The sequence below is a fragment of the Pyrgilauda ruficollis genome, unplaced genomic scaffold (genome assembly GCF_017590135.1).
Source record: "Pyrgilauda ruficollis isolate IOZ18807 unplaced genomic scaffold, ASM1759013v1 scaffold20, whole genome shotgun sequence".
In the NCBI taxonomy this organism is placed as follows: Eukaryota; Metazoa; Chordata; class Aves; order Passeriformes; family Passeridae; genus Pyrgilauda; species Pyrgilauda ruficollis.
In genome coordinates, this window is record NW_024519207.1 from 1,721,738 (window position 1) to 1,734,748 (window position 13,011).

The following is a 13,011-nucleotide window of genomic DNA, read 5'->3' on the forward strand; positions in this document are numbered from 1 at the left end:
TGTGGCAATCAACATTCTACATTGTGAGCTGGAAGAGACCCAGGCGGAGCAAGTTCTCACTCTAAACACAAAGGCTCTCCCTGATCCCTCAATCTTTCTGCCAAACCACTGGAAGAGTCTACCTGATTCACGTACACAACACAAGTCCAACTTCAGTGGTTTACTCCAGACTTGGAGCCCCGGCTGGCAAGAACATCCTGCTGCGTAGGTGTTCAGGGTGACATGAGCTTTAGCTCCTGCCAGCAGAGACACGCCTGGATCCTCCCACAGAGAGCACCCAAGCTGTTCACAAACAACTATCCTGGAGAGCAAATGTTCCATTCCCTCTACAGGTTTCTCGACATTTTTGAATTTCCTATTGTTCCCAGAGAAGTAACTCCTGGATTATAGCCCTGCTTGGTGGAGCACCTTTCCCTAGAGCTAGGAATATGCTGATTGTGTGAATAATAGAAGGACCTTGGCAATAGCTTCCACCGGATAATATCCATTTCCTCCCACTAAACAACTCCATTTCAATCAAAAAATATCCTTAGAAGGATATTTTTCATTTAGATAGTTGTGCTGTCTCCAAGATCAACCAGTCAGACAGGTCTATAGGTTTAATCCTTTCTCTAAATTATTTTTTTTAGCTGGATACATCCTTATAACCCAAAGGCACAACCAAAAAGCCGATATCCTCAACATCATTAAATCCTTTGCAAAGGATTTAAATTCAAGACAATAAACTAATGTAGTCAGTGGGCTAACATAAGCTAGGTTGGTTTTTGCTATCTAGCTTCTTGCAGAGACTGCCAAATTTATTTGGACTGTTTACATTGTAGATGGCCCCTTAATTACATCTACAAAAATCAAGCAGCACATCTTGGTCCACACCCTTTTTTTACAGCAAACAGCAATGCCTTTCAATGCCTCTGAGTGACTGTTCTGCAATTAAGCCTGCTTTGCAGGAGTCTCTGGGCTGCAAACAGCTAAGGACACTCAACTCATTCCAGTTCATCCGCACATCCTAAGGCAACCACCAAGCAAACCTAGGTCCCTGGATGTCTTTTTTCCATTAACTATTTCAGAGTCATGAGGAGTGTAGAGGCAGAGTACATCACATCTGGTGGTTTGAGAAGTATTTCAGAGAAGAAATTAGTATGCTGTGATCCTGTTCCCAAAGGGAGACTGTAGTCAGAGGTTGAAGAAAGGGAACTACTCCCAGTTCACAGAAGCGAAAAGCTCACATTGCAAGTGGCAAACCTGATGTGCCAGTGAAGCACCAAGGGTACTGACCATGGGCTCAGAGATCATTAAAATCCACAAACTGCAATTTAAGAATCACCAGCTTAGGCTTTAATAATACAGACCATTTATATATGGCTTAAACTTTTTTGTCTAAACTTTTCATTCTTATGGATCTGCAGACAACTTTTCTCACAATCACTGCTCACATCTTAAAGACAGGTTTCCAAGCTTCCCACCCAGCATTTTCAGGTTACCAAAGGAAGAAAACCTCTAAGACTACAAATGTTTTTTGAGTAGGATAATCAAGACAGTCCAAATGTTTATATTCCTGATTCATTTGTAGCATAACTTCTGTGTGACTACATTCAGAACATTAGTGCTGTGCTAGGCAAGGTAGTAGGCAAGCTAAAGACAGACATGCATCAGAACTTCAAAAACCCTCAGCACTCAAGGGTGAAAGAAAATTGCAAAAAAGGAAGAGCATGGGGAAATTGTAATGTCAAATTAGAACCCCAGGATAATGGATAAATAAATAGGTCAACCCCTTTCTATCAGTCTGACACTGACCCTAGTAAAATATCAACACAACTGACAAAAGGATTGAGAACTATGTAGAACTATATATAGATAATGATAATCAACATATTTATGGAAAATAACTCCTATCAAATAAATTTATGTCCTATCATGATTTTTATAGCAGTAACAGGGGTGGTAGAACAGCTTAAACACCTATAAAGGATTTTGATGGGCAACAACGCTTATACTGGAAAGACAGAAGATGAAGAAATCAGTAAAGTGTGTGTTAAGTTTAATCAAAACTGTATTGTCAAAATGTCAGTTGCTATTGGCAATGACCATCAAGCAACAGTCTTAAGGGATGCTTCACAGGCAGAGAATCCCCTCAGGCACCCATGGCTCTGACCAATCATGGGTCATGATTTGGTAGCAAACTTACAGTGATGCTCTTTGGCCAAAACACAAACTTTGGATCTTTGAACAGATCTGTACTAAATCCATCATGGGAGTCATAGGACTAATGCTGCTTCAGTGCACTTACTTCTGATGTCAAGGGGAACACTTGTCTCCGTCTCTCTGGGTGCCTCCCAGTGCTGGAAATCAGACAGGACCCTATAGAATGGCCAAGGGGTTTTAAAGATGTGCCTTATGAAGATTACAACTCATCACTCCACTTTTGTCCTCAAAAAGATAAAGAAAAAAAACTTTACCAAGGAGCAGAGAATCATCTACACTATCAAAAATACAAGGACAAGATTCACAGGCTGAAGGCAGAGGCAGCTGATGCAGCACCTTCAGCAGGGTTGGTTACTTTGGACTCCCTTCATAGCCCACAGACAAAAAAGGGTTCTTGCAGGATGCAGTTTATCTATCTCAGAAACCTGGTCTAGTGGAAGGTATCCCTGCCCATGTCAGAGGGGTAGAACCTGATGATCTTTAAGGTCCTTTCCACCTTAAATCATTCCATAATTTAGTGATTCTACGATTCACCAAGCAGACCCTTACTTTAGCACAACAGCAGTTTACATCCAGACTTACTCAGAGTGGTGAAGGGTCACCAGTTTGTTGACATAGTTTTAAAAACTTAGCAAAGTTAATTGATACTGTTTATTGATCCCCTGTAAAGCAGTGACAATCTTCCTCAAACCAGAGGGACGGGAGCAACTGCAGAAATATATCCAAAAAGACCATTTAAATTGTTTTTCTCAATAACTAGATGTAAGGTATTGCCAGTATTGGTTTGTCCATGCTCCAGGCAAAAATGAAGATTTTTTTAAGAAGATACCTACAAACGCTGGCCTAGCATCTCTAATAAAAATGTTCACACCTGCTGCTTGTTTTTGTGCTCTTCAGGTTCTGCCTTGGTGAGAAGCAGAGGCCAAAGGAAAGGCAGGACTTACCTGGGCCACTTCACATCTTGTGCTGCAACTTTGTGGGAGGGAATGCTTGTTCTTGCTATTGTAAATTAGGGAGAATAATTCCCTCATCTCTGTCTGGGGTGGAGCTGCCCCTGAATTGCACACCTTTGGTTTCTGAAATGCAGCCAAGGGCTATTACAGTCCTATATGTGACCAAGAAGCAGACAATCAGCTTAACTTGTCCATGCTAGTTTGGTTCTGGTATTCTCACTGTCCTGGCAGCCCTAGGAAGAAAGATAATAGAGCAATGGGTAAAGAAATACAAAGAGGCATGGCTATTTTCAGACTATCAAGTGAAATCTGTTCTCCAGTCCAGCAGAAAACTCAGATTTGTTGGGTCACTGTTAAACCAAATAAGAACAGCTGCCTAGCAAGAACCCTATCCACTGACAAATTATCAAGCTGACATATGGAGAGAGGATAGTGTTACTAAGAAAAGTTGCTTAGAGGATGTCTGGTCACTTTCTATAGTGCCAGGTGACAAAACAAAACCAAAAAATAAAAAAAGGATTGCAAGATGAGGAAATTTTTAGGCACTTTTTAAACCCGGTGTTTGCTTTGAGTCCAAAACTTGAAATTAGCTTAAGCTCCTGTTGTGTTTACCAGCCCAGTTCTTCAAAAGTATCAGGGTATGGCCAAAAGGCTTCTCCAGTTTTCCTGTGCATAGTATTTGTACATACAGATCTCCATTTTATGGTGTGCACAAAGGTGAGAAGGAAGCTCTAGCCTAAGTAAACAGCCTCCATAGGAACAACGTTTAGGCATTCCTATGTAATTTCATCTGAAGAACTCAAAATATTTATAAACTGCCATTAACTAACCTCCCAACATTTCCTGTGAAATATGGAGGTAGCCTTATAGGTTTGGGGACATGGTATAGAAGCTCTGGAGTAATTGTTTATTTTCTTTTTTTTTTTTTTTTTAATTTTACAAGCCCATTCAGTTAAAAGTGAGATGGCTGGAAGCTAAACAAATCCTAAAGCTGGGACCTTAAAACTGGAACACATTTCTGGATTTAGCAGCTTAAATTTTCCAACAAATGCAGTTTTATGGCATGAAGTCTCCAAAGCTGAACATCTCAGAGTTAAAGACATCAGGCTTAACTTATGCTTAAAGGTCCCTCAGCACCTGATAGTCTTCGCAGCTGCTGAGTTTTATTGCTAGAACCAGACAGTTCAAACTGGGGACATCAGCCAGTTTAATAAAAGCACAGCAAAACATCTCAACTGTGACCTCTGAGTCACTGTGACCTCTGACCAACTGTGTCATGAACTCTCTCAAATAAATGGGTGTGACCTATTTCAAGTATCATGTGTTATGGGCATGCTCATGCCTTATCACAGAGCCATGAAAGCCAAAGTCTGGGCAGGATGCTGGACTGGAAACAGCAGCTTGCTACACCTGGTTGAGGAGCACTTGTCCATTACAAGGAGAAGCCCAGCTCTCTGACAGTGAAATCCACAGTTACACCAAGCACAGGCTCAGAAAATTCTAACAACACGACACAGACCAAAACCAAAGGAAAGTAATGGCACAAGGAAAAAGTCTCAGCCTTCTCCTCCAAACAGACTGTTTTTCTTCAAAATTATTCTGAGGAGCAAAGAGCAAATTTGAGCATCAGACTATGGTACAGACAGTCTTACTTTGCACAGATCCATCCATGTCTAAAAGTAAAGGGCCTCCTAGAAATCTTTCTATAATACAAATAAGGCACATGTTTGGTTTCTGCTAGTTTCAGGCCTAAACTGCGGAGCAGAGCTACCAGAGGGTGGGAAAGTGGCTGGAGAGGATATGTCAGTTGTCATGAACTCTCTCAAATAAATGGGAATGTGGTGGCTAGCATCATAAATGCAACTAGACCTCTCAGACCAGAATTCAAAAAAGAAGCATTGGGGACTTTCCATGTCAGGAATAAGTCAGACATGCCTCACCGCATTTGTTGGAAAATTTAAGGTGCTAAATCCACAGCCATGTTCCAGTTTTAAGATTTTGTCTTCAGCATTTGCTTCGTTGCAGCCAGGTCGCTCTCAACTGAAATGGGTTCGCAACAGGATAAAAAGATAAAATTATTCCAAATTTTCTAGACCAGAAGCACTGTTTGTAGTTCTATAAATCAAATGGACCTGGCTTTGCAGAGAAAAAAATTGAACTGACATAGAAGAAATAATATTTAAAGCATGATCCTTCAGGGCTTTCAGAAAAGTGAAAGCTCTCTTGCTTGGCCAGTGCTCACCATCACTTGGGTTCACAGGCACAGTCAGTGGTGTAGGTCTCTACACCTGCCTTTTGGGTACTAATGCCTGGGTTTCCCTACGCCCTTCTTTGGAGGGCGTGCCGGCCTAGCACAGCTCCATCTCTTAGCCACAGCTGCTAACTCCGTAATCTCCAAGACCTCTTTTCTGGCATGTCATGTTTTGGCTGAATCAGCTCCCTGAGCCAGTTCCTGAGCAGCATCCCTGCATGGTCAGCAAAAAGGTCAGGACAAGTAGACAGAGTCTCTGAGGCTCTGCAGTCACCAGCGTGTGGAGCCACAGATGATGCTGGGTTTGGCTGGAGCTGAAAGGTGTGTCCCAGCTGTTTGTTTTTACAGGTGACTGCTGGTGAGCAGATAACTAACAGCCTCATCCCAAAACTCAGCACTTGGCTAGATGAATCCCGTTTCCAGTTTCCCTAAAGAAAACCAGCCTTGAAAACAGGTCTTTAAGGTGTACATGCACCCATCATTTTCTTGAGACTGTCTACCTACACATCACAAATTCATCTGCTTCACCTCAAACCGGTGAGTAAATAGGTGATAGATATAGGAGCTGATATAGCAAGCAAAGATATTTAGCAAAACTGAGAACAGATTTGATGTCTTGGAAACTAAACCCAGGGTATATCCCTGCTTGTAGCCCTAGGGATTCAGGAAACATTTTGTCTTTCAAAGACTGCTTTCGGTTCTGAAAAACCCCCATTCCCATTGCCATCTGCCTCATTTCAATTCCACTGGTTCCAAGTCTGCACTGACAACATCTCTACCTGACATCAGACTCCCCCAGTGACTGAAAATGTGCTCAGATATATGGTTCACACCTGATCAGCTACACAAATTCCATTAATGACTTCCCAAGGACCTGTTTCCCAGCAGTCTGGTGGCCAAATTCTCTCCATATGTAGTCCAGACAATTCATTTTACACAAGACTGTAAATACACTCCATGCTATGACACAGTTATTCATTTATCTATGAATACCTCCTCCAAGTTCATTGCTTTGGCTTACTTTATCAGCTTTGGCAGAAAGACCACACACTGTCACATTGCACAAAGAAGAAGGCTGAGAAGCTGCTTTGCCTGGATGTGTGACTGAGATGATGCTCTCCCAGCAATTCTGGCTGGCTCTCTGCACTATAGCGACTCTCAGACCAGGTACATCTTGCCCAGCCACTGGTTCAAATGACTGATAACTCTGTTTCTCTGTTCTGCACTGACCAGCAACGGAGTCTGTCCTTTGCCATTTCTTTCTCCACCTGGCCTTCACCTCTCCCAATATCCTTTCATTTACCCTCCTTCCTTTCTGCAACTCATGTCCTTTTGGTTTTCCTTCTCCTTAGCTTCTTTCTTCCTAAACCCATCAAAATCAAATATGAAAGCCTTGGATCATAACACTGATTGCCACCACGCTATTCCATCCGTGTATTTGTTTCCCCTTTCCCCAGCCTGTTTCCCTTTTCACAACAAAGACCAGAGACTGCAAAGCAGAAATTACTTCCTGGAGAAGGTTTTTCCAACACTCAGGCAGGTGGAACCCCATTCTGCCATGTACAGAGGCAGATAATCAGGAGTATAAAACTCTTCAAAGAGTGGAGAACCATAGGAATGTAATAAAAACAGGTACCCAGAAGCCCATCCCTCACTGATTTCCATCATCTTTCAAAGAGAATGTTTATATCTATGCTCCACAACACTGGATTTCTTTAGGACTGTGTCATATTACAAGGAAGTTGATTATTTCTCCACACAAACTTAGGAACTAAGATGTGCCTTATTCAAATGTATAGATAGATGTGTTTCAGAGTTTTCTATAAGCTAAAAGAGCATGAAGGAATAGATTTTTTTTTTTTTTTAAATTTAAATTCACTGATCAGAGTTGCCAGTGAATTTTTCACTTTTTTTTTGCCCTGGAAAAAAAGTCAAAATAAGTCATTAAATAAGTTAGTATTGTTATATCAGAATCCTTTCTCAAGTGACAAATAAGCAAATAGTTTTCAAATATGGTTAGATATATTTTGACCTTAAAAGAAATCACACTTAGGAATTTTTTTAATGCTACCGCTGTAAAAAACACAACAGTCCCCGAGAGAACTGGATCATCTTTTCAACAGATAGAGAACACCCCTAGTAAACACAGATGCTGTTTAAGTATGGTTTTCAGTGCCACTGAAGTTAGAGGTTGCTCTTGCAGCTGCTGAATACAATTTATTATGTCTGCACCACTAAAGCCTCTAAGAACTTGAACACGCAGAATCGGAGATCATCCTCCCTACATCCTCCCTTTTATGAGTATTTTCCAACTGGGCAAACCAAACCCTTAAAAAACCCCCATAAAACCAGTGCCACTGTAAGCCCCACACGCAGCCATCAGCAGGGAGGGCTCGGGGCTCTCCATGGGCAGCTCACAGGTGCTTGTGAAGTGACTTACCTAAAGCACAGCAGCCTTTGGAGCTGGGGGCAGCCATGGCTTTGGCAAAGGGAAAGGCAAGCCTTGGCTGGCCCTGGCTCATGCTCCCCCCTTGCACCGTGGGTAGGAGTCACATTCCAGCAATTAGCACGGCAGCCCCAGGAACGCAGAGCGTGCAGGGCTGGCTGGCTGAGACCCTGCGCCGGCAGATCTGCCAGCTGGATTTCATCCCCTTGGCTGCCAGAACCAGCTTTGTATCATCAATCAGTTAACTAACGCGCAGAAGGCAACTGTGATGTTGGTATGCAATTGCCTCTTAAATTATGGAATTATGAGGCCTTCCTCAGTCAAATTATGAGGATGCACAGTAAGAGTGAATAAGGTCAGCTGTGTTCTGGGTTCCCTTTACCCTGCCAAAGGTAAAAGAAGTCATAACTTCTCCACAAAGCTGCAGTAACTGAGTAAATACCAGCAGATCATTGCACATGAGGGGGGAAAAAGCAAATAAAAATCAATTTTAAAAAAATAGTTAATACACATCAACTCCAAATTAACTTTGCTCAGAGGGATTAGGCTCACATGTTTCACTTTGCATTTGCAATAGCCTGAGAGTATCTGCGCAGCTTCTGGAGTGGGTGGCAGAGAACTTCCTGAAGTTCTCATAATGACCTCAACACATCTTAACATTGCTAATGGTTAATGCAGTCAAAATAGGGTTCAGGACAAACTAGGGAAATTTTAGGAGAGATATAGAAGCTTTCAGAACCAGTCATACAAAACTATTGCTTACAACAAACTGGCAGTTGCAAGCTTCTTCAGAAACAGGAGGAGTATTTTCATCCTGTTTGGAAAGTGCTCAACACCTTGCGAACACTGCTAATCAAAGCACACAAATGAAGAGCTGCTAAGTAACAGCTGATGCCAATACAAACAGGAAGGAACTCTGGATGCCCAGATGCTGACATTGCAACCATGATTTGGGTGTCTCTAAACCACTGCCAAACCTATCACCAAGGAGAAGGTGGGGGAGAAAAGACAGGGAAGAGAGAATGGATCTGCTTGAAAATAAAGTCTAACAGTGCTTTATAAAATGCATGGTCCTCTGTTATTCAATTTGAAATACATTAAAAAGTCCAGATTTCAGTCAGTTGAGGTACCAAACATTAAGTTAATTTAAACACCTACCAGTTTGCATTAACGAAGGTTTAGGTATCTCCCTTTTCTTTTAAAAGTAGAAATTTAGAGAAAATAACCACTCAGTCTTGAAGAGGAACATACAGAGGTGACAGCTTTCTTAAAAATTCTTTTTGAATGTTTTGAGAACAGTCAGCATTGATCAGACTTCACATTTCAAAGCTTCACAGAGGAAGCAGCTTTGGACACAGATCTAAGGAAAGAAAGCTACGTTTGCAATGCATATGGTAGTCCATTAGCATTATATTTTCAACACTTGAGTGAAGTCTGTGATTTCCTGCATGTTGACTGGTGAGCTACAGAATAAACTCGCTCTCACACAGTATTTATAGCTCCTGGCATTCAAGACTCAGCTGCAATGTCTACTCAGCGTCTCTTCACATGAAGTCCTATAATGGGCTGGTTTAGCTTGGGGCAGGGTAAGACTTACCTTTCCTTCATCTTTAGGTCAGCACTTCTTAATCGCTTGCCAAGAGCTAACAAGCCGGCTGTCATTCTGTTAACATCCAAAGGAAAGAGCTGAAACTATACATCTGGCAAGAAAATGCTGTTCTATCCTCCACTGGAACTCCATTCCACATCATTAAGACCTTTAAAAAGCAGTAAAACTGCACATTTCACACACATTTCTCTTCTGGCTGACCTTGGCTGTCAGCGCGGGAGAAGCCCCTGCTACTGACACACCACTGCTTCTAGACCAGTACTGCTAGGCTCACTGTCCAGCATCACTGCTGAGTATCTCTCAAAGGCTTTCAAATGCCCACATTTGAAAGGACTTTAACTCCTTACTGGCCAACAAAGTAAAAAAAAAAAAAAAAAAATAGTGCCTTAGTCATAGGTGTGGGAGGGAGAATGGATCTGTAACTCTGTCTTATCCCTGCCCTTAACACAGCCTCCATAGAGCTGCTAGGGAACAGCTACTTGGGATGAAGAGATTTTGTTTCTCCCTGCTCTGTCTTCCTCTCGACAAATATCTGTGCATTTTTTTCTGCCCTAAAAGTTTAAAATTCTAACCAGGTATTTCACATTTGTTACATCACAGCGTATTATGTTGAGAGCATAATCTCAGTTGATGCCTCCTGGTGAGAGGTATCAAGCAAGACACCCAACACAATGTCCCCGAGCACTGACAAGAGAATTGGAAAGGGACTCATAGAGGTTTGAAACGCCCTCACAGAAGGGTGTCAGGCATCTGTTTCTGGCTGTACTTACTCCCATTCTGGCTGTACTTATTCCCAGCATAATTAAGACTCTGAAGAGAACCCTTGTAAGGCTCACTTACAACAGTGTCCAGTCAGTAACATTGGCCAGCAGCAGATGCAGAGGAGAAAACAGCAAAAGGAACAGGCCACAGACTGAGTAATCCCTTCCCTGCTACATGCCCCAAGCTTCCAGCACTGGCCATTTAGAGACTTCCTGAGCTAAAGGCCACATCCGGACCATTGTATTTAGTAGCCACTGATGGACGTATCTTCTATTAATTTGTACAATCTTTTTTTAATCCGTTTACACTTTTGGCCTCCACCACATCCCATGGCAATGAGTTCCAAATTTTAATAATATAATGTGTGAAGAAGTACTTCCTCTTGTTTTAAACCTGCTGCCTGATCATTTCATTGGGTACCTCCAGTTGTGTCATAAGAAATACTGATTAATCACTTCCTATTCACCTTCTCCACAGCACTCAGTTTTACAAACACCTATCACCTCACTCAACTATACCCACCCTCACTCATCCTTTCTGCTATTTAATCTCTGCTACGGACTCTGCCAGTTCCATTTTTTCTATTATTAGAAATAATTATTTCTATTATTTTATTAATATTATTTCTATTTCTCTACTATTACTTCTCCTGTGGGTTTTTTTGTCCACAGTTAAATTTAAGCTGGGGCTTGCAAGAAATCCTTTCAATGACTCTAAGATTCTTCTCATAGTGGTAACACCTCATCCACAGTTCATTATGTATCCAAGTGCTAGACTCACTTTTCCCTTCTCCCTGTGCATTATTCCACATTTATCAACAATCATATCTGCTGGTTTATCAGCTACTCACAAAATATGCTGAAAACTCTTGCAAAGACCAGCATCATCATTTTTTTAACTTAATATACCTGGACCTATTCAAGCAACAGGACCCCAGCAGCTGGAGTCCAGCATATTCAATATAATTAGTCACTACTATCCCTGTGTGGCTGGCATTCTTCTCAGTCACCAGCAGGTTCTTGCCATACCACACCAGGACCATGGAGATGGAGACAGTCGGCAGCTCAAGGAACCTGTAGGAAAGAGTTCTATACTTCTTATTTTATGTTGAAAAAAACTTTCAGACAGATATGCTTACACCAGAAGGGTTTGCCCATGGCAGAACAAGACGTGGAAAACTTAATTCAGAAAGCCCTCTTGTGAAAGCCTCGCCTTGCAGACCAACAAGGGTCAGTGAGCAGGTTACAGAACACTGAGGCTGGGTGAGACAGGGCCAGCAGTGGAACAGATGCATGGCTCCAAGACAAGCCCCCTTCCTGGGGACTCCCCTGTCATCTCCAGGCTATTTTCAATTTAGAAGCCCCCCAGAAGGAGAGCCACAGGCTGACAAAACTTTCCACCTCAAAGAGCTCCCGGAGTCTTCTAAGAATGGATGAAGGCTCCTGGGAATGAACTTTGGCTTCAGGGGTCATTTGGACATTAAAAAGAGAGATCTGTTTTAGGGGCTGAGAAAGGAGGAAAAGAACTTCCTTAGCAGAGCTCAGCCATCACTGTGGGGAATGGAAAGAAGGACACAGAGTCTTGCCTAGTCCAGCTTCTCTTAGGGGGTGAATTAAAAAAACCCAACCAAACAGGAACACTTCTCTCAACTGCTAGAAATTGTGGCGGGGGGGACTGGGGAGAGAAGGAGGAAGAATGGGAGGAGCAGGAAGTGGTAACTTGTTTGGACTCCTGAAATGAAACTCCAGTACTCACAGGGTTTCACAGCTCACCACTTGTTTTCACCTTGTCAAAAAAACTGAAGCAACAACTCAGGTCAGGATTTTGTGCTGTCTGTGGTTGCTCTTGGACGCAACTTCAAAATCCAACAAAAAGAAAGCTCTTTTATTTGCAACATTAGCCCTTTCACTAGAGAAAATCCAGTCGTCTTCGGTCTTTAAAGCAACCACGTAACAAGCTTTCTCATCCCAGAATCTCTCATCTCTCCCCCCTCTTTCCAATGCATATACACTTTTATAATGGGCTTTTCCATGAACTCTGCTGACTTTACTGAAGTTGATTGAATATTTCAGGAACAATTTAGACATTCCTGCCAAACATAGTTCCCTGGAAACCCAGCAAGACTCTTGTGGAAGGTCTGGGCTGTTGCCTGCTCAGGTAGTGTCATTCTAGGATACTGAGAAGGAAACATAACCATAGAATCATAGAATCATTTAGGTTGGAAAAGAGCTTTAAGATCATCCAGCCCAACCAATAACTCAGCACTGCCAAGTCCACCACTAAACCATGTCCCTAAGTGACTCATCTACACGGCTTTTTAAATACCTCCAGGGATGGTGACTCAACCACTTCCCTGGACAGCCTGTTCCAATGCTTGACAACCTTATGGTGAAGAAATTTTTCCTAATATCCAAACTAAATCTCCCCTGGGGCAACTTGAGGCCATTTCCTCTTTTTTCTTGTTATGTATGAGAAGAGACCAACACTCAACTCATCTTTCTTGGAAAAGCCCATTCATTTAAGGATGGCATGAGCACTGAAGATGAGCAGACAGGAAGGATGTAAAATGTAGAGGTTCCAAGTTATGAATGAGCTCTTTGTCTGATTCTTCCCTCCACAGCCCTATTATACCCATCAGAAGCTTCTCGCAATGCTCTTCCAGTTATACTGCACAAAGCCCTCACCCCTTTTCCCATCATCTCAGTGATAAACATCCCCACAAGACGTTTACTTGCAAAAAATGCATGCAAAATTTCTGCATGCCCCAGGGTCCAACAGCAAGTAGGAG